The following is a 22,589-nucleotide window of genomic DNA, read 5'->3' as shown; positions in this document are numbered from 1 at the left end:
CTCTTGACCATGAAACCTTCAAAGAATGCCAGGCCATCTATCAGATTCTTAGTCTCTTGTAAGGAATTTATTTTTCTTTCTTTCTCTACCCCCCCTCCTTTTTTAAAGAGTTTTTAATGCTTTATTGAGATTAAAAAGAAATAACAAGCATAAAAGTTAATGGCATAAAATAAGTGAAACTATTTGTTACATCATTTCGTTATACATTATTCTTAGATTTCTAACGACTTTCCGTCACCACATTGTGTATTTACTACTTAATCTAGCACACTGTTAATCTTCATTTACTTTTTATTTATTTTAATCCGTCTTACTGTTTTTCATGATTATTCATCCTATCACAGAACTTACACAGAACTGCCATTGATGTCATATTGTCAAAATATTCAATAAGGTATTTTTTTTATACATGTCCCATTTCCTAATAAATGCCTGGTCAGTATCACCTATCAATTTGCCTGTCATTTTTGCCAACTCAGCGTACTCAAATAACTTTGTTTGCCACTCCAGCTTTGTTGAGATTTCCTCTCCTTTCTAATTTGTGGCAATTAGTATTCTTGTGGCAACTGTAGCATACAAGTTTTTTTTGTTTTGTTGCATTTTCAGGTATATCTGGGCCAAGTATCCTCAGGAGAAAAACCTCCAGGTTTTTTTTAAAGAAGGATACCTTAAACATTCTTTTAAGCTCATTGTAAATAACACTCCAAAATTCCTTAATTTTGTTACACATCCACCACATGTGCAACATTGAGCCTTCCGCCTCCGCACACCTCCAACACATATTTGAAATATTCTTACACATTTTTGATAATTTCAGTGGTGTCAGGTACCAACGGAATTGCATCTTCATAAAGTTTTCTTTTAGAGTGTAACATGCGGTGAATTTCATATTAACCTTCCATAAATTTTCCCAGGCACTCATTGGAATGTTGTAGCCAAAGTCTTGGGCCCATTTGATCATTACAAATTTAACCTCCTCCTCCTTGACTTCCCAGTCAAGGAGGAGTCGGTACATTTTTTCCCATCCCCCCCCAAATGCCAGGTGATTTTAATGCCTGATTTTAATGATTTCAGTGATAAAGGGAGGGGTGTGAAATATTTCCTTCCAAAAAGATTCAGATCAGTCTTAAGAGTTTTCTCCTCCAAGTGCCATTCCCCTTTCATCATTTTTTAAATGAGAGAGAGAGTGTATATCTATATTAAATTTTCTGTTTTACAATTTGGAATATTCATTTAACCTTAAAACATCAATGACTTCCCTTCTTCTCCTTCCATGGTTCATTTTGCATAACATAAATCCCTGCATATTTTAAATGAGCCAAGCCATTCAGTATTCCATTATTCCATACATCAAAACTTATTTATACTGTTGAATTTATCTCAATGCTGCCAACTTTTTCAAGTGTACACAATTCTGCCCCCCCATATATTCAATAAACATTTTCCAATCTTCTTTAAATGTATGTTCTTCTTGCTCTCTAATTCTGTATGTTAGATCCGCAAGCTGATATTCCATCAGTTTAAGTTGTCATTCTTTTTCAGTTGGGACCTCGCTCGTTTTCCACTTTTGGGCTAACAATTTTTTTAGCTTAAATGAAAGTTTTAACATTTAAAAGGATCAAAGACTGTTGATGAATCTCCAATGTCCGATGAAGTCAGGTTCGTAGGAACGAAGCAGATTTTCTAGGATCCAGCTCAAAAACAGAGATCAGTCTGCCAAGTGAGATTGCTTCCAGCTGTCCTGCTCATTGAGTATTCATCCAGATTGGTTTGCACAAATTTTGCAGGAAAGTTAGATGATGTCGGGTAGGCATTTTCACCATTTCAAAGATTTTTTTCCCTTGTGGTGTGATAGCAGCTCAATATATCTGAATATATGCTATAATAGCGACTCTGGAAGCACCCAAAAATGTGAGGTTGTGTTCACAGTGATGTGCTGTCCTCTCCCATCTCTACCCCACTTTTTAAAGCAGTGCTTAAAAGAGAGGCAGTGTCGCAGTACACAGCCTACCTAACCTGGAAATCTAGGACTCCCGGTGCAATTGTATACATGCCTACTCTGTAGTAAGTCCTATCGAGTTTAACAATAAATGAGCATAGGTCTGCAGCCTAAGGGGCAGAGCTGATACAATGGATTTAATTGTTTTATGCTGCTCTGAATTTGTGAAGTGCCTCGGAAGACTGTGCTCTGAAAGAGGGGCTAAAAATATAACAATGAATGAGTGAATAAAAGCCGCCGCACAGGTGATGCATTCTAGGAAAGGCATGGGGCTTTGCTATTGCTGTTTTCATTGTTTTCGTTTTAATCTGTTCATAAGATGCTTTTAGGGATGCGGGTGGCGCTGTGGTCTAAACCACTGAGCCTCTTGGGCTTGACAATCAGAAGGCTGGCAGTGTGAATCCCTGCAATGGGGTGAGCTCCCATTGCTCGGTCCCAGCTCCTGCCAACCAACAGTCTGAAAGCACGTCAAGTGCAAGTAGATAAATAGGTACCGCTCCAGCGGGAAGGTAAATGGCGTTTCTGTGCGCTGCTCTGGTTTGCCAGAAGCAGCTTAGTTATGCTGGCCACATGACCCGGAAGCTGTCTGAAGACAAATGCTGGCTCCTTCGGCCTATAGAGCGAGATGAGCACCGCAACCCCAGAGTTGTTCGCGACTGGACTTAACAGTCAGGGGTCCCTTTACCTTTACTTTTAAGATGCTTTTATGTCTTTTAAAATCGAAAGGCATAGATTATAAATTTCCTTAAAAACAGAAATGAATGTTTCACAGCATATCTCCCTGATGTCTGTCTTTCTTTCTTTCTTTCTTTCTTTCTTTCTTTCTTTCTTTCTTTCTTTCTTTCTTTCTTTCTATAATTTTTATTAATTTTCCAATAGCAATAATCCAATAATAGCCTCATTATAACAATGCCAAATTATAATACAATTCCTAATACAAATAATTCAAATACCAAATTATATAATTTAGGTGCCCCCCCCGCATGCTAGAATTGATGGTTTGGTGATATACTTTGTTTCTGCGTTCCAAAATCTTATTGATTTCAATGACATTCCCATCATAATAGTAATCCCTTCTACAACAGCTGCAATATTTATAACTTCTTTTCTTGTTGACACATTAAGTAATTTATAAGACTACAAGTGAATAGCTCATCGTTCTTCCTGTGTGTGACATTTATCCTGCCCATGATGTTTCTTTCTGTCCTTGTATGTCAATCTTTCCCCAGTTGTTGCTGCAATCCGTCATGCCTTGAGCGAAGCTGATAATCCCAATGTTTCTCCAAAATTTTCCCCTCACTCAGTCGCATCCTCTTTGTTTTTGCAACTTTAACAAACTTTACGAACTTAATTCGTTCCGGAGGTCCGTTCTTAACCTGAAACCGTTCTTAACCTGAGGTAACACTTTAGCTAATGGGGGTCTCATGCTGCTGCTGCTGCTGCTGCTGCGCTGCCGCCGTGCAATTTCTGTTCTCATCCGGGGGAAAGTTCTTAACCCGAGGTACTACTTCCGGGTTAGCAGAGTCTGTAACCTGAACTGTTTGTAACCCAAGGTACCACTGTAGCTGCAAAAATAACTCTATCACATTCAGGCTGCGGGTGGCACTGTGGGTTAAACCACAGAGCCTAGGACTTGCCAAACAGAAGGTCGGTGGTTCAAATCCCCGTGACGGGGTGAGCTCCTGTTGCTCGTCCACTGCTCCTGCCAACCTAGCAGTTTGAAAGCACAACAAAGTACAAGTAGATAAATAGGTACTGCTCCGGCGGGAAGGTAAATGGCGTTTCCGTGCGCTGCTCTGGTTTGCCAGAAGTGGCTTAGTCATGCTGGCCACATGACTTGGAAGCTGTACGCCGGCTCTCTTGGCCAATAAAGCGAGATGAGCGCCACAACCCCAGAGTCGGTCATGACTGGACCTAATGGTCAGTGGTCCCTTTACCTTTACCTAGCAGTATAACAGTAGATGTATTATTTTAATTGCAGGCTCATTCCAAAGAACTACCAGCATGTTCTGGCCTTGGTGTTTGCAGTCAATGAGGTCAATGAGAACCCTCAAATATTGCCCAATGTCACATTGGGATTCCACATCCATGACAGCTACTTCAGTGAAAGGATGACCTACTGGGCCACTCTGGACATACTCTCCACACCCTATAGATTTGTACCCAACTACCAGTGTGGCATACAGAAAAGTCTGATGGCAATCATTGGGGGACTTGACTTTGAAACTTCCCTCCACATGGCAGCCATCTTAACAGGCTACAAGATTCCCCAGGTAAGAAACAAACACGGTGGCTTCATAACTCATCCTTACTTACATGTTCTCTTGAGTAAGTTTCATATTTCAGAAGGATATAAGCCTGATATTGCATTCAGTGACGAACTTGAGGAGGAGAGAGAATGCATTATAAATGCCTTATTGATTTGTTAATCATGTAATATGAGTTATGCTGTAATTGTGATGTTATTTTTTAGTTGCTTATTTGTTAATATTGTGATTGTTTTAATAATAATAATAATAATAATAATAATAATAATAATAATAATACGTTTATTATTTATACCCTGCCCATCTGGCTGGGTTTCCCCAGCCACTCTGAGCAGCTTACAGCATACAGGGCTGCCTTCAGATGTCTTCTAAAAGTTACATTTACCTCTAAAGTTTTATAGTTCTTTATCTCCTTGACATCTGAAGGGAGGGCATTCCACAAGGAGGGCGCCACTACCAAGAAGGCCTTCTGCCTTGTTCCCAGGAACTTCACTTCTCGCAGTGAGGGAAACACCAGAAGACCCTCAGAGGAGGACCTCAGTGTCTAGGCTGAATGATGGGGGTGGAGATGCTCCTTCAGGTATACAGGGCCGAGGCCATTTAGGGCTTTAAAGGTCAGCACCAACTCCTTGAATTGTGCTCGGAAACATACTGGGAGCCAGTGAAGATCTTTCAGGACCAGTGTTATATAGTCTCGGTGGCCACTCCCAGTCACCAGTCTAGCTGCTGCATTCTGTATTAGTTGTAGTTTCCGAGTCATCTTCAAAGGTAGCCTTGTGTAGAGCGCATTGCAGTAGTCCAAGCGGGAGATTATTGATGATTTCTTAATTATTTATACTGTACCTGTGACGTTCTATTATGTTATTTCTATTTATTGTTTGTAAGCTGCTTTGGGATTCATTTGAATGGAAAACAGCATAGAAATACAATAAATACAAATCAATCTTACACTCAACCTCTGAGTGTGTATCAGAAGATATGACTGGAGTTTTATGCACTTCAATCTGTCTATGCATTGTGTATGCAAAATAGCTTGTTCTATATGGAGTGAAACAAAGTTCAGGGGTGCATATTGCTCACCAGTTCCTTTAATTACTTTGGACAGTGGACAGTGTCCACTGGACAGTGTGGGGCCTTGTAGGAGAGGTAGGTCCCAAACACAAGTAGTTGGTCATTGCTTTCCAAGCAGGATCAATTATTCAAACACATTTATATTAAAGAAACTATTTATTTTCTTGTTTCGTCATTGCTATCCAATGTTTCTACTGCATTACTGTAATGGGAAATAAGTATCCGTTTCCTTCTAGCTCACTTATGGCTCCTTTGCTCCAGAGGATGGTGGTCAAAGCCAATCCACTCCCTTCTACCGGATGGTGCCCAATGAAGCCCATCAGTACACGGGGATTGTTGAGTTACTTCTGCACTTTGGTTGGACGTGGGTTGGGTTGCTTGCGGTGGATAGTGAGAGCGGAGAGAAGTTTATGGAAATCCTGCAAACTCTGCTTTTCCAGAGAGGCATTTGCTTGGCCTTTGCAGAGAGAACTCCAAAAGGCTCATATTTTGAAGAGTATTACGACATGATTTCCCAGTGGCTCCAAATCTATTACATGATTGCGGAAAGCAAAGCCAATGCTGTTGTTGTCTATGGAGAAGACAAGTCCTTGTTTTTTTTTGCAAATATGGCTAGTGGCAGGGGAAGCGGAAAATGTGACATCTATGGAGAAGGTATGGATTATGACTGCTCAACTGGATTTCTCAGCAGTGGCCTTTCGAATGAGCCAGAGTATGCAACCATTTCATGGCTCCATCTGCTTCACAGTGCACTCAAAGGAGGTGCAAGGATTCAAGACCCTTCTTCGCTCCCTAAATCCTTTCATGGCAGGTGAAGATGGTTTTCTTCAGCCGTTCTGGCAAGATACGTTCCATTGTTTCTTTTCCAAATCCAGTACTGAGTTCAGTGAACCCTGCACTGGACAGGAGAAGCTGGACACCCTCCCCTCGCCTGGCTTTGAGATGAGCATGACTGGCCACAGCTACAGCATCTACAATGCCGTCTATGTTGTGGCACATGCTCTGCATGCCATGTTCCAATCCTGGTTGAAGGACAGAGGAATTGTGAGAAGATGGAGACCGCAGCTTCAGGAATTGCAACCTTGGAAGGTAATGGTTCTTTTTTTTAAAAAAAAATCATTTCATTTTATATTGTTGATAAAGCAAAGACAACAATTTTAATAACAGTCAAAAATTGAAAGATGAATAACCAAACTGTAAAATAGGCATGTAGGATGTGTAGTTGCATGTGAGTTAAATAAAGACTTTAAAGTCCAAATTAAGTCCAATTGTATCAGATCACCAAGCATAGTTCCAGATTTGCCAGGTTTTGGGGGAGGGGGTTGTTTTGAAAACGTTGTTTCTGCTGTATATGCCAAATCATATAAATCATGTCTAGTCCTTGTCAAAATCTCAAATAATTTGTGATTATCTTTGTTATAGCTACCGTATTTTTCGCCCTATAGGACACACTTCCCCCCCTCCAAAAATGAAGGGGAAATCTGTGTGCGTCCTATGGGGTGAATACAGGCTTTCACTGAAGCTTGGAGAGTGAGAGGGGACGGTGCGCACCGACCCCTCCCACTCTCCAGGCTTCAGGAAGCTATTAGCAAGCCTGGGCAGCCCGTGGGGGTTCCCGCAGGGCTCCCCAGGCTGCGGATAGCTGCCTGCTGCCTGGCGCGTGGGGCGCCCTGAAGCAGAGTGCCCCTCGCACAGGACAGACACCGGCCAACCCCACAAGCTCGGGGGACAGCGGGGAGGCGGAGCGCCGCCATACCGCTGTTCCCCGACCTGGTTTTTTTGGGGGGGAAATAAAGGAAATTTCCCCCCTTTATTTCCCCCCTCCAAACTAGGTGCATCCTATGGGACGGAGCGTCCTGTGGGACGAAAAATACGGTATATTCCAGAGTGAGTGGTACAAAGTGTCCAGCATAAGATTTTTGGGCTGTGTTCTATTGAGTTGCAATTACTATGAATGCTGCCACTTTAATCTTGCCAATTTTTTTTGGCAACATATTTACAATGGTATCGTCAGAAATACACAGTGACCTTCATTTTGGACAACAAACCATCTTTTTATAGTAATATTTATCATTTCTGAGAAAATCGGATACAACCTACTCACCTGAGCTTTAGCTCTTCAAAACAGCTAGGTGTGGTATTGTCAATGGAAATTTCTATCTCAACTAGAGTCTTAACAGGAACATCTTTTTTTGCCTGTTCCTCCCTCAGTCTTACCCTCTCCCTATTTTCCTGTTCTTTCATTTATACCCTTTCTGCATTGAACTTCATGGATGTTTGCATGATGATTTTTGAAGTCCTGTTTAAGCTTTGAAATACATATACAGTGTGCCTTAGTCCTATACGGAGGAATCTACAGAGGAAAGAGAGATCAACATTTACTGTTATTATTGCTATTGTTATTATTTTGTGATTATATGAAATCTTGTCTACTGCCTTGGAAGAGGCAATGGCACCTTAAAAGGCGATGCTGAACATAATATAAGTTTGAGTTTTAAACAACTGTCCTCTTCCTGCCATGTTGATGCAGCTCCACCCATTTCTTAGGAGAGTCTCATTTAACAACAGTGCGGGAGAAGAAGTGTCTTTTAGTGAGAACAGAGAATTAGAAGCTGGATTCGATATTACCAACTTGGTCACTTTCCCAAATAACTCCTTCATCAGAATGAAGGTTGGATGGATGAATTTGAATGCTCCCCCAGGAAAAGAGTTTTCCATCAATGAAGACAAAATGGTGTGGCACAGGAGTTTTGACCAGGTGGGGCATGATTTCAGGAAATTGCAACTCCAGTGTGTCCTAAATGTGATGCTTCCCTCTTGGAAGCCTAGCTGAGACATGGATCATGTATTTTTCCTCACTTGTTGTTTATGAAAACCTCTATGAATGTTGTGGGGCTCTGATGCCCTGAAGCAGGCCAGGACATAGTTCATTATTATATGCTTGTTTGTTTATTGCATTTTTATTCCACCTTTCCTTTGCTTACTTCCCATTTTATCCTAACAACCAACAACCCTGTAAGGTAGTGTAGACTGAGAGAAGCAGCGCTGGTCCAAGGTCACCTAATGAGTTTCATGGCCAAGTGGGGATTTGAACCCTGGTCTTCCTCTTCCCTGTCTAGCACATTCTTTAAAGATTTCAAGGCCAGCAGAGTGTGACCTAAGCCTAATCTCCAACCAACTTCTTTGGGGAGAAAGAAAAGGGAGCTGAGCCTGGAGACAGATGAGGCAGACTTCTGCAGAGAATGCCTGGTTTGGAGGCTAGTAATTCTCAAGTTATAGTAGCAGAAGTCTGGCAGAGTCCAGCACTATCCTTAGTTTTGAGGCTGCTTAAGTTGTGGAATGTGTGTGGTGCTGTGGTCTAAACCACAGAGCCTAGGGCTGGCCGATCAGAAGGTTGGCAGTTCAAATCCCAGTGACAGGGTGAGCTCCCATTGTTCGGTCCCTGCTCCTGCCAACCTAGCAGTCCAAAAGCATGTCAAAGTGCAAGTAGATAAATAGGTACCGCTCCAGTGGGAATGTAAACAGCATTTCGATGCGCTGCTCTGGTTTGCCAGAAGCGGCTTAGTCAAGCTGGGCACATGACCCGGAAGCTGTACGCAGGCTCCCTCGGCCAATAAAGCTAGATGAGCGCCGCTACCCCAGAGTCATCCATGACTGGACCTAACAGTCAGGGGTCCCTTTACCCTAACTTGTGTTGGCCCAGTATATTTAGTCTAGGGTTCTCAGTCCCCAACATTTGTGTTTCTTCAATTGGAAAAACTGAAGGAACCTGAAAGTGTATACAGTAGCTGCTTATTTAAATCACTTAGGATGTCAAAACATCCTTTCAACTCTATTTTAAACCCTTTTGAATTTTATACGAAATGTATTTTTCCAAATAATAGTATTACTGTTCAGGTGAACTCCCTTCCTCCCTTTGATTTTTTTTTTAAAAAACCACACATTGAAATGGCCGTAACTTCATTTTCAACGCCACAAATACATCTTCTGTCTCATTAGATGCTGTTGCTGTTCTTTCTCATTAGATGCTCATTAGATGGCTGTTGACAGCTCATTGTTTTCAAAATTCTCTTAATATTCAGCAGGCCATTTCTCCCATCCACTTGATCCCTTGCAGCCCAGAAAATGTAGTTCAGGTTCTCCAAATGTCCATTATTCCCCCTGTGCTAAACATTTCCTAATGGTTTATTAAAATTCACAGGTGCCACCCCTCTCTCAATGCAACAAAAATTGCCCTTCTGGTACTAGGAGAAAAAAGAAGGAAGGGGAGAAATTCTGCTGCTATGACTGTGCACCATGTTCAGAAGGCAAGATTTCATACCAGAAAGGTAGGAGACATTAGGTCGCTTCCAGATAACTCAGATTTCCTGTGAAGGGTCTGTGTCAATGTGAAAGGTGTCACAGTTGCTGCTATTGATGTAGTTCTGATTTCCATGGTGATTGAAGTTCACAGACTTGGAGCTCTTCACTGCAACCAGCTGATGGCCCAGCAACGAGGCCCAGCATTTTCAAAGAGGTGCTTTGCAAGCTCGAATGATCAGATGATGGTTGGGGTTTACAAAGCACACTTTTACCTGACCTACACCTAACATCAGAGATGACATCAGATACAGGGCCGGTAGGTGTAACTTGCTAAAATGGCCCCATGGGTCAGAGGTTTTCTATCACTGGATTACCTGGGTGGTGATGGATATGAGTTGCAGCATTGCACCTGCAGAGGACAGGACTCCTGCTGTCCAGACCCCCACCGACTGTGAGATCACTGTCTGGGGGAGGGGGGTCCGAACCCTTTCTCCCCATGCTAGTCACTCCTGTGTCTGAAAAGGATTGTCTCTTCCACATCCAACTGGTAAGTTCCATACTGCCAGGAGGATGCATACCTACTCTCAAGTTGTACCCTTAAAAGGAATCCTTTCTTCTTTTCAGACATGAATGACTGTGTCGGATGCTCAGAAGATCACTATCCAAACAGGAACCAAACACAATGTATTCCAAAGTCCATCAGCTTCTTGACTTTGGAAGAACCGCATGGGATGAGCTTAGCGTTTGGCTCCGTATTTTCCTCTTTGCTCACCATATTGTCCCTCGCCATCTTTATGAAGCATCAGGACACACCGATTGTCAGGGCCAATAATCGGGACCTCACCTACGTTCTCCTCCTGTCTCTCCTTCTCTGTTTTCTCTGTCCCCTCATCTTCCTCAGCCGACCAGACAGAGTGACCTGCCTTGTCCGACAAATGGCTTTTAGCGTGGTTTTCACAGTGACTGTTTCTTGTGTGTTGGCCAAAACCATTACCGTTGTTCTGGCATTCATGGCCACCAAACCAGGATCCAGAATGAGGAAATGGGTGGGGAAAAGACTGGCAGGCGCCATTGTGTTGACTTGTACTATTATCCAAGCTGGTATTTGCACTGTGTGGCTGGGAACCTCTCCCCCATTCCCCCAGTTTGACAAGCATTCTGTGATGGGAGAAATTATTCTGGAATGTAATGAAGGGTCAGCTGCCCTGTTTTACTGTGTCCTAGGCTACATGGGCTTCCTGGCCATTGTCAGTTTTGTTGTAGCATTTTTAGCCAGGAAACTGCCTGACAGCTTTAATGAGGCCAAATTCATCACCTTCAGCATGTTGTTATTTTGTAGCGTTTGGATCTCCTTTGTTCCGGTCTACCTGAGCTCCAAGGGAAAACACATGGTGGCTGTGGAGATCTTCTCCATCTTGGCCTCTAGTGCTGGTTTACTGGGTTCCATCTTTTTCCCCAAATGCTACATTATCATATTGAGGCCTGATCTGAATGACAAACAGCAGTTAATAAAGAAGAAATAGCAAAATATCCCGTTGTCACTCTTTTCTGTTACCCTAGAATATGATTTTGCTGCTGTCTCCTTGATATAATTTCATTTTATTTGTTTGTTGAACTTCTTATGTGCATTAAAAAAAAAATCAGATGGTTCTCCCTCACCCCCCCCCCCGAGATGTGGTCCCCACTTTTGGGAGCCCAAGGGCACAATTGGAAAACTAAGGAACTATTGTGGATACAAAAAACCACCAATTTCACAGAAGAAAGTGTGGAGATGACCAGAAACTCCACCTCCATCCTTTCTTGTAACTTGAATACATTCGTTGGGGTTCTACTCTTTGTAGCAGAAGAAAAGCTTGCTGCAACTTCCATGTGACAGCCCTTGAGGTATCTGAAGATGGGTATCATATCTCCTCTCAGTCTCCTTTTTCCAGGCTAAACATACCCAGCTCCCTCAACCATTGCTCATAAGGCTTGGTTTCCCACCCATCATCTTCCTGGCTGCCCTCCTCTGCACATGTTCAGCACACATCTTACCAGTTTCTTCATGAAAATATCATGGTGGACTTTGACAATAGCCTGACTGAACTCAAAATAGACTATGACCACAGCATTTTCCTGATCCACTACATTTGTAATGCATAAAAAATAAAATAAATGAGATTGGTCTGGTATGACAACAGCAGGTCCAGGACAGAACCCTTTGGCACATCTGTGGCATCAGGAGATAATATCCCTATGCTATGAGGAGAAAATGAAAAGGAGGGAAATACCCCTCTTCCCAGAGAGAGTGACAGATGCCACATATACCTATTCTGAACTCAGAATTATACATGCAGCTCTCTGCGTGTATCAAGAAGTACTTGAAGAAGAGCCAGGACAGAAATTCCCTATCTCAAGTTTTGTTTTAAATTTTGCCTCCCTTACAGGTCTGTGGTCTGAAGTCTAGTGCTGCTTCCTTGGAATCCGAGAGTCAGGGCTGAGCTCACTCCCCTTTGTGTCTCGAACTCTGCTCTTGAATGCACTTTCATCTTCACAAAGCAGCATGTGAGAAAAGAGGGTTTAGATGAAATTAGGGTAGTCATTGCCCTGGGCACAGTTTTGTCCAGGGCACGTTTTGCTCCTCACACCACCCATGCCAGCCCGGTTCTGCTTTGCAAGTCTGATCCCACATCCCAGCCCCTCAAAGCAGCATGGGGTTGGCAGGGCGCCAGGAGGATGTAATGGGCATGTGCCCTTCCTGCTGCATCCTCCTCATGTCACTCATCCAGCCTCTCACGGATGCTTTAGTTGTGATCCCTGTATTCCAGGGGGGTGGAGCTTGATGACCTTTGGGGGCCCCATCCTATTCTACAATTTTGTGTTTATTTTGGTGAATATATATGGGCCCTAAAAAGGCCTGCAGACAGGGCCCAACGGACCGTATGTCCATCATCACACTCATACCTTGAAGTCACTCAAAGTCTGTTCACAATTGTTCCTTTCCAGTCAATTTCTACCAGTGGCTAGAATTCATCTTGGCCCCATGGGTTTACCTGCCCCATGCCTGGCCTCATATAACATCAGCTGATGGACATGTGAATGTGGTTTGGACCATGACCCCAATGGAGAGGCTTGGTTGGCCTAACTGCTGCAGGTCAGAGGTCCTTGTTGATTCCCAGCAAGGAGCTTTCTCTACCTGTGTAGATTCTCTTGAGTGATTGACAACTTTTAGGGTTCTGGATTGTGTAAGAAAGTACAGTAAGTAGAGAAAGCTGCAGATGCTCTCTTCTGAGAACACAGTAGGTGATGAAACTGGCAGCAGGGATGCAATGGAGGGGAAGGGGCAACAGGCTTGTTCCCGCTCCCCCCTCATTACAATGCCTTGAAAACACTTGAAGGAGGCTGCTGAGGGATTATTCTGTGTGGATCATTGTCTCTGCTTCTTCCAATGGACCAGCTGAGGCAAAGGGATCATTATTCTCTCCCCTGTTATTATCAATTACATGGTAATAATCTGCTTCTGATTAGACCTCCATAGACTTCCAGGAATTCAGTCTAAAAAGAATTAAATCCTCTCTGCCATCCCCAGCAAATGCTAAGGTGCTGCCGACCCGTTTAGTGAGCTTTCTTTTAGTGAGTTGGATCCTAGGTCCTGGGAATTTAGCTGGTGCATTCGGAGAGTGCCATTTAAGGCAAGCTGCTGTACTGAGGCTGTTTCTAATGCCAATGCTGATTAGATGTAAACAGGGAAATTTCTGTCTAGGAAAATATATTGTTCCTAGCATGGCAGTGTTGATGCTGTTAATCTTCTCTCTGCCTCAAATGGTGAATCTGTCAAATGTCAATCGGAGCATCAGTCACCTCCATATCCCTCACAAGTACTATCAGCCAGGTGAGCTTATCATTGGTGCACTTGCTTCTCACATCCTGTCCTCTGTTGACTATGAAACCTTCATACAATGGCCATCCATCCATCAGATTCTTAATCCATTGTAAGTATTTCAATTTTTCAATTCCCATATTATATTAATTCATAAATTACCATGTGGGCTCAGAAATACTTTCTATTTATTTTTGCTATCTGGATTTATTACTTATAGGGAGGGGTGCAAAATATCCCCTCCTCCCGCAGAACATAGGATCAGTCTTAGACTCAATCAATCAATCAATCAATCAATCAATTTCCTTTATTCGACCGATAGTCAGAGATAAAACACAATACAGAATTATAAACTAAAGCATCATAGGGGTACATAAATAAGGTAGGGCCACAGTACTAAACTTCTCAGAGATAACCCACATCAAAGCATTCAGTTATACGTTTCCGACACTTGAGTGCCAGGAAAAGGAATTTAGCCACTGACAAAGTTGTTTTCCCAGAAGACTTATTTAGCAGATATGCTGGCTGCTTTCCTCTTTGCCGGGGACTGAGCTGGGGTAAGTATGGAGTTATAAGATACTGTCTTAAATCGTTGTAGAAGGGACAGCTCAGTAAAATGTGCTCTGTGGATTCTACCTCACCCAACGCACAATGGCATAATCTCTGGTCATATGGGACTCCTCCATATCTTCCCTTCAGAACCGGCGAGTCAAGAACATTCAGCCTAGCTGCAGTAAATAGTCTACAGTATTCCACGTAGTGGATATCCGCCAGGTAGCGAGCTGGAGCAGCCCGATACATCTGCTCCCCCAGAAACAACCCAGGTTTCACATGGGCTATGTCCTCCTGTCTGGCAATATCCCTTAATCTTTGGGCGATCACCGCCTTTGCGTGGCTATACGTCATGGACTCTATATAAAGGGAGGACAACCCGCACTTCTGCACTTCCTCCACTATCTCCCCTTCCCATGGAGATTTAAAGTTATCCCTCAGAATCAAGGGGGCCAAACCCACCGGTCTGAAACAGAGCTTGAGCCATAGCCATAACTTCGCTTTCAGGGCCACATACCTAAAGGCTTGACAACTGGTTTCCAATCTCATGATCACACCTGCCACGGAGGGGGGGGGGGATCCTGAGTATGGCCCTGAGGAATTGGGTTTGGATAGATTCCAATTTTTCAGAGTCCCTACGTGAGCCCAAGGCAATACCCACCAGCAGAAGAGGGAGGACTTTCATTTTAAAGAGTCGCAAGGCAACTTTGACAGTTTGTGCCTGTTTCTTGGAGTACAGGGTTCTAATCACCAAGGCTGCTTTCGATGCATTCGAGGCTATGTATTCTCTGTGCGCCAAGAAGGACCTATTTGATCTTACAACCTGACCCAGGTATTTGAAGCAACTGACCTGCTCTAAAGGAATACCATTAATTGACCATAAATTAGGTTTCAGTCGAGCAGCAAAGACCATTATTTTGGTCTTGGCATAATTTAGTTGGAGCTTGTGTTGGGTCTCATATTCATGAAGAGCTCGAAGCATCCTCCTTAATCCGATGGGGGAGGTAGCTAATAGGGCGGCATCGTCTGCATATAGTAGGACATTCAAGGCTCGTCCTGCCAGTTTTGGTGGATGGAAGTCAGCATTTGCCATATGCACCACTAGCGAATTAATATAGAAATTAAACAGGGCAGGGGCAAGCAAACAGCCCTGTCTTACCCCCCTAGTGGTGGCAACCGTATTGGAGACTAGCCCCTTGCTATCTAGCCTAATCCTCAGGAAGGTATTTGTATGCAAATTAATAAACAGCAGGAGAAGGCGGCGGTCGATAGATGTCGCTGCCAATTTTGCCCATAGCTGGTTCCTGGGAATTAGATCAAAGGCCTGCTTAAAGTCTATAAAGGCGACGTGGAGGGCTTTTAGGCCATTGTCAGCGTACTTGGAGGCCAAGTGATTTAGGATTAAGATTTGGTCTGTTGTTGATCTTCCAGGGCGGAAACCCGCCTGTTCCTCTGCGATGATATTGTTGCTTTCCATCCAGGTCGTTAATTTGTTAAGTAGAAATCTTGAATAGATCTTCCCGATAACATTTAGCAGGCTAATTGGTCTAAAATTGGCCGGGTCTGTGCGCGGCCCTTTCTTGTGAATTAACACAATCAGTGCAGAGTTCCAGCTTGGAGGAAATTGTGCTGTTTTGTTTATATAAGTAAAAAGAGCTGCTAAGGGTGGACACCACCAATCCTTATTGGCTTTAATAACATCTATGGAGATAAGATCGTCTCCGGGTGCCTTGCCCGCCTCAAATTGGCCTATAAGTGTTTCCACTTCAGAGCAGGTAACAGGATCCCACTCAGGCAAGGGGGCCAATTCTATCCTTTCTCCGCTGGCAGTGTGAGCTGCATATAAATCGGAGAAGAAGCTTTCCCAGGTGTCAGCTGAAATTTGGGGTTCTATCCTTGACCACGGTCTACCCAGGTATTGAGAAATTTGGTGCCAAAAGGAGGAGGGATTTCTATTTTCTTCAGCTTTTAGAAGGTTATTCCAATCATTTCTTTCTGCCGCAAACTTCTTTTCCTTTAATAGTGCTTTATACCTTCTCTTGAGGTTCATAAGGTGACTGCTAGGTGCGGGGTCATTTGATGCCCTATATGCCAAGAATTCATTATATAGGTTGTTCTTGAAGTGTCTACATTCCTCGTCAAACCACTTTTTATGAGAGAAATGGTTACTATTCATTACCGAGGCCTTAGCCAACGAAGGTTTTAGCAAAAAAAATTCCTTCCAGTAGCACCTTAAAGACCAACTAAGTCAGTTCTTGGTATGAGCTTTCGTGTGCATGCAGTTCTACTAAATTGTCATATATTGGCAGTGGCTCAACTGCCTGGACAAGGGAGTCCCTTGTCTCTTGCAGTTGGTCAGACCAAAGGAGTTCATTTATCCATTGAGCCAAATTGTCGGTCCATTTTAAGGCAGTGGGCCTCATCTGAAGCTGGTTATTTGTAATAGGCACACAGGAATAGGTAGCCAATTCTCTATCCAGGGTCAGAGAGAGTTCTAATGGAAAATGGTCACTTTCCAGCCTCGTTACCACCCTAAAGTTGGAAATTTTGGGAATTAGGTCTACCTGTGTCCAAATAAAATCTATGGTAGAGGCTCGGGAGCCTGACCAGAAGTAAATTCGGCAGGGTAATCAGAACTGAGAGCTCCGTTTAGAAGGTGAAAATTAAGAGCCATCAAAGTTTGTCTACATTTAAAACCTGCGTATGTAGCAACACTGTCTTTAAAGTTCCTGGGTAAAAGGTCTGAGGTTAAAATGGGTAGTGGGGGATATTTGTTATATTTAGCAAATAATGATTTATCAGAGTGAGACAATCGGCCATTGAAATCTCCTGCAACTAGAAAGGTGGCTTCAGGATATTTCTCTAGGAGAGTTTCAAGAGTCAGTTGAATTCCCCTCCATCTTGTAGGTTGGGTGCAAATAAACATTAATCACCACGAACACTTCCTCTGCTGTTTGTAGCTTTACACCCAGCACTGATGACGACTGGATGTCGATTTGTTCCACCTGCAGATTTAAGGCCAAAGAAACTAAGGTAGCCAACCCACCTTGTGGTCTACCAGGTGATAGTGAATTCTGTTGTGCATTCAGGTAGAAGCCCTTATACCCTGATAAGGAGAAGCCCTCACAAGCCCAGGTCTCTTGCAGTAAAAGAATACGACTGCCTTTTATGTAGGCGACAAAGGATGGGTCCATCAGCTTAGGTTTAATGCCAGCTACATTCCAGGATAAGAAAGTAAGTGATCTCCTGGTCACCCCTTTGAGTCATGCTGGGCCTTGCGGAACCAGCACGGCAGAATCCACCTGGGGATGCATGCAGCGAGGGGGGGGGGGCAATAGGCTGGAAGAAGGAAGTAATTGTAGCTTGCTTACCCGGCAATTTCCAAACACCACTTACCGCAGCAGCAGCCATGGATTGAGGCTTAATTTTTGGTAGCTGCAGGGATGGATTCTGGTGCACGGGAGTATCACTTAACGACAGGTCCATAGACTCTGCATTTAAGGTATGCTCTAAGATTGAGAGGGGTGGACCTTTTGGGTCAGCGGTTGCTGTAGGGAACATGCAGTGTAAGGCAGGTGGAAGACATCCTTTTTGGTTTGCCTCCAAAAGAGCATTCAGTCTTGCCACAGCTTCCGAGTTTGACCAGAGGGTTGTCGAATCTTCCACTGTATCCTGCCTGGGCTTGACATCCCGAGGCCGTGTACAGCCAGGTTGCAGATCAAAGGTCATTAAAACGGGTTCCACTTGGGCTTGTGTAGACTGCTCTTCAATTGGTGAGGAATTCATCTTATTTACATGAACATGATCTTCTGAGTTACGGAGACAGAGTAGCAACTCGTCCAGTCTGTCCGTTATCTCTGTTCGCTCCAGTTTTGGCAATTGGGAGAAGGATAGAAGTAACTCACGCTCCGTAGAATTCTCCAGATGTATAGCCTTTGTCAGTGGAGGCGGGGTGTGTGTGTGTGTGTCAGTCCAGCTAATTAGATCTGCGGACAGGGGAGTTGGAGTCGTGGCAGTTGGCAGACCCTCAGACTTGTCTGCTTTCTTTTTGAACAAGCAGTTTGGTAAGAGGGGGCAGATCCTGGTATTGGTAAAGACTCTTGTAGCAAGGATTCCATAGTTAATTAGAAGGCTTCTTGAGGACATAATAAGTACAGGGAGCTTTTTGGTTTTAAAGGAGAGCAGCACTCTCTGCCTCTGAGGTCTGCTGCTAATATGGTCAGTATGCTTCAGGTCAATAGAACTAGGGGTTACCCCCAGGAGCTCCGCTAGGTGTCTCCTTATATCACTCTTATAATGCCAGTTTATCACCTTGCCTCTAAAGGGGCAAACCGTTAAGCAGATTTTAGTAGCTTGTAGCAGCAGTTTGTAAGGAGGTGCATAGTGTTGTTCCTTCTTGTTTTGCTCACTTTGCTCACTTTTCTGATTGCCAGCAACTTGAGAAATTATACAGGAGGTGCTCTGGACATTTGTATGGGTTTCATCTCAGGTGGTACATCAGGGGAACTGTCTTTACCTGTTAGGGATACAAGCGAGATAATCTTCTCCAAGGATCCTCAGATGTCTTTTATGTATTTAAAGATATAGTCCACTGTTTTAGCAACTAGGTCCAGAGTAGTCGAGTGTTCAAATAGTATCTCATCAATGCAACTTTCACGGGCTCTAGTGCAGTCATACAAGTGGATACCAGTATTATTATTGCTTGAAGGTTTAATAGGCAGGTTATCAAAAGGTTCTTTCGCAATGGTTTCCTCGTCATTCATCTCTGCTAGCAGTGTGAAAGAGTTTGAAACCGGAATATTAAAAATACCCTTTGTACTTTCAGATTCACTAAGTTTTGTTTGTTTAGCAAGAGGCAGGCATCTCAGTTCCTCTGTGTCGTCCAAATCTCTGGAATCTCTGGTACGTTTCCCAGTTCCTCTCCCACAAGCAGGGCTGTATAATTGCTTAGTCATTTCTCTCTTCATGCAGCCGCCCCAAGTTTCAGGGTCAATGGTTGTCTCCGCGATAGAAAGAGGCGTCCTCCTACTTACTAGTTAACACTAAAACTAAAAACTAAGGTTAAAAGTTAATAGGTTTCTATACTCATTAAAACAAATTTGAAAGATAAAAGATAAAAATAAGTCAGAGAGCTCACACTCACGCTGACTAAGTGCCGTTCGCCATCTTGCCTCCCCTCACAATCCCTCAGTCTTAGACTTAATCCTCCCCTCCACCTGAATTTTAACATCTAAAATGATCAAGCCAGACAATAAATTTCTAGTCAAGCCTGTAGGTACGAGGTGGATTATCTAGGATCCAGCTTTGAAGCAAAGAAAGATTAGTCTTCCAGTGAGATACCACATTATGTTCTGGGTGGTGTGTTTCTCTCTCACCCCCAAGCTGTTGAAATTCTGGCTCGGTCAGAGGTATGTGCCTATCTGTCCAGGCACCGGCTGAATTCCTTTTGACCTCCCTCCCGCGACTCCCGGGAGGAAAAACAGTTGAGGTCCGTATCGGCGATTTTTCCCAGACTGTGAGAAAAACACACCACTGCTTCTCCTCCTCCCTGCATATCCCCAGGGAGGGGAATCAGACTCAGACAGAAATGCCCCTTTCTTGCCATGGCAACAGTCACAAACATCCTGTCTGGCTTTCCAGCCAGCAGCAGCTGGCTTAGCTGCTTCTTCTTGCTTCTGCATTGCTTCTTTATGGTAACATACTCCCCCTAAAGAATCAATGCGTGCAGCGTGCAATGCTTGATCCAGAGAAGAAAACAAACAGTTGTTATATGTATAACATTCCCCTGTTGTTTCAGTTCCACCCTTGGAACTACCCGCCACTGGTTTTACCAATGTACCTCTCTGGTTGTGTGGCTTCCAAGGAATGAGTGCTTCTGCATTACCTTGGTTAACAACTCTTTGTTGTGCCTTTGTCTCTGACTCAGACACAGCTTCAATCTGACCTTGGTCATTTACAACAGCAACACATGCAATAGCTAGGTTGGCAAACTCTTTTGAATACCTCTTGGGTGGTACACCCTTCGTTGCTCTCTCAGACCTACATAAGAGGTGCTGCTCTTCTCTGCTTTCTGGTTCAGCCTTTATACTCTTTGGAGAACCAGTACCGATTGTAAACAGTGGTTCATCCTCCTCCTCTGAGGGTCTAGTCATTGTGTGAGATTTCCTCTCAATGACTGTGACAACTGAGCTGTCTGAGCTATCGCTGTCATCATCAGTACTACTGAACTCAATAAGATCAACATCATCATCATCAGAATCATCATCTCCTGTGGGAAATGTGTGAGCAATCACTCTCTCCTGTTCAGGAGCACTCTCTAGAAATTTTGTGAGAATCACCTGACCAGATTCAGACAAAATTACTCTGTAGAGACCTTTTTCATAACCCACAAAAATGCCTCTGGCATTCTTTACTCCACCTGGAGCTTCTGTCCTCACATGAGACCCAAAAACCTTGAAATGGGCAACAGAAGGTTTTCTATGGAACAGTTTCTCAAAAGGAGAACTTCCCAACTCTTTTGAAAACTTTCTCACCCACGTATAACAAAACGATATTAGCAACTCAGCCCAGTACTCATGTGGCAGATGTGAACTAAGCAATTGCGCTTCCATTCCCTTTTGCAATTCTTTGTTCACCCTAACACAGACACATCTCTTCCAAGCTTCTTCGGAAGCTGCAATTTTGTGTCTTATCCCTTTCTTCTTCAGGAACCTCTGGAAATCCTGTAAAAGAAAAATTGGCTTCTCATCTGTGCAAAGACAATCTATGTCAGCATCATGCATATTTTTAACCTTGTCACAAAACTCTTTAAACCTTTCTAAGGCGTCTTTTGGTCTCTCCAAAAGATAAATCCAGACAAAACCTGTGAAAGAATCAACACATATTAGGTAATACTTTGCATTGCCTCTAGATGGTGCTAGAGGACCAATCACATCAGCATACACCCGCTGAAATGCCTTGTCGACCCTTGAGGCGACCTGCTTGGCGTCTTCTTGGCTACACCTGTAAAAGAGATCATGTTAGAATTACATTTCATGTAATCACTTTGATCAAAAGTCAACAAATACAGTCCATCTTTCTCTTTGGCAGAAAGATACAACTCTCCATCTTTGTAGATCTCGCAGTTCTCATCATCATAGGACAGTTTTAGTCCCTTCTTGGCAATCTGCGAAACGCTGAGCAGATTGTACTTCAACTCTGGAACCAAATAAACATTGTTTATAGTCAAGTTCAGACTTTTAAGATATACAGTTCCAATTCCGGTCGCTTCTAGCTCTTGACCGTTGGCTTGTTGTACAGCGAAGCTTTGCTTCTTAAACGACGAAAATAGCTGTCTGTTTGGGGACATATGAACCGTCGCGCCCGTGTCAATGACAAAAGCGTTCTCCACTTCTGGCTTGGTTCCTTTCGACATCAAAGCCTTTGCAGGCTTCGCCTGTGACTTGGCATGACTTCTGCCTGACGCCTCAGACTTCGTGGAGCTTCCCTTGGCTCCTTTGTTCTGACGTGGCTTCTTGCAGTTCCGCTGAAGATGCCCAGTCTGTCCACAATTGTAACATCGGACGACGTTCAAAGCTACGGCGTCTTCTCCAGTAGCAGTAGCAGTGGGGGTGTCAGAACTCCGTTCTTGTCTCCCCCTGTCCTTGACCTCCAGGGCAGCAAGTCTGTCCTGTTCATTCAGAACCACGGCAAAGACCCTCTCCGAAGTCAATTCATTCGCTGGGAGGGACCCCAGCTGACTGGCAACGGTTTTGTAAGTCCGATTAAGGCTGAAGATGAAGCAAAACACTTCGTCCTGCAGACGGAAATTGCGTTCCACCATCTGTTGACGCAGATATTTCATTTCCGTCAGGTGCGCTTGAACATCTCCATCAGGTGCAAGCCTCAGGTTGGTCAGCTTTTCAAAATACAGCAACGCTGAAGAACCTGCATCTCTCTGATGTGTCCTTCTCAGCGTGTCCCAAACCTCTTTCGCGTGCTGTAAATCTTGTATATGGATAAGCTGCGAGTCTGACACACACAGAATTATAGCCGTTCTGGCCTTCACATTCTGTGACTCCCAAGCACGCGTTGGTGCTGCAGGGATGGGGTTCTCAACCACCCCAAACAGTCTCTGATTCTGCAGCAAGGCCTTCATCTTAATAGACCAAGATGCATAATTGTCATTGGTCAGGAGGGGTGGAGAAGGCAAACCTCCCCCCTTCTTGGCATCCATTTTGAGTCCTTTGCCTTAACTTTCAAACACAAGCCTCTAAAATCCAATAGCTGGCTTGTTTACACTCTTGTGCACCTGGCAGCTCTGACACTGGCTGCTTGGAAAGTCCCTTATAAGAGTTCGTAAGTCAAAACAAGCTTTGTTTTTGCCTCTCTGAGGCATAGCCTGATAGCCCAGCTCTCTCGTGTAACTCTCCACTTGACTGGCCGACGTTGCTTAGCAACAGTGCATTCCTTTCCTTGGACAGGAAACCACAAGAATGTCTGGAATGCAGGCCTCTTTCACTCAGAGCTGTTTTTCCAAAACGCTGCTCCTTTGAAGCAG

At 43.8% G+C, this 22,589-nt stretch overlaps 1 pseudogene across 1 annotated transcript; it reads left to right on the top strand.

The window, feature by feature from the left end:
- Positions 1–3,486: 3,486 nt before the first annotated feature.
- Positions 3,487–11,162, top strand: LOC310829986 (vomeronasal type-2 receptor 26-like; annotated as a pseudogene). The gene is made up of 5 exons (XR_014568602.1): positions 3,487–4,272; positions 5,574–6,426; positions 7,868–8,095; positions 9,539–9,665; positions 10,264–11,162. The product of XR_014568602.1 is annotated as a vomeronasal type-2 receptor 26-like (transcript).
- Positions 11,163–22,589: the final 11,427 nt, after the last annotated feature.

Source organism: Podarcis gaigeae (genome assembly GCF_964106915.1).
Source record: "Podarcis gaigeae genome assembly, chromosome: 13".
Taxonomy (NCBI): Eukaryota; Metazoa; Chordata; class Lepidosauria; order Squamata; family Lacertidae; genus Podarcis; species Podarcis gaigeae.
This window is presented reverse-complemented; position numbering and strand designations above follow the sequence as displayed.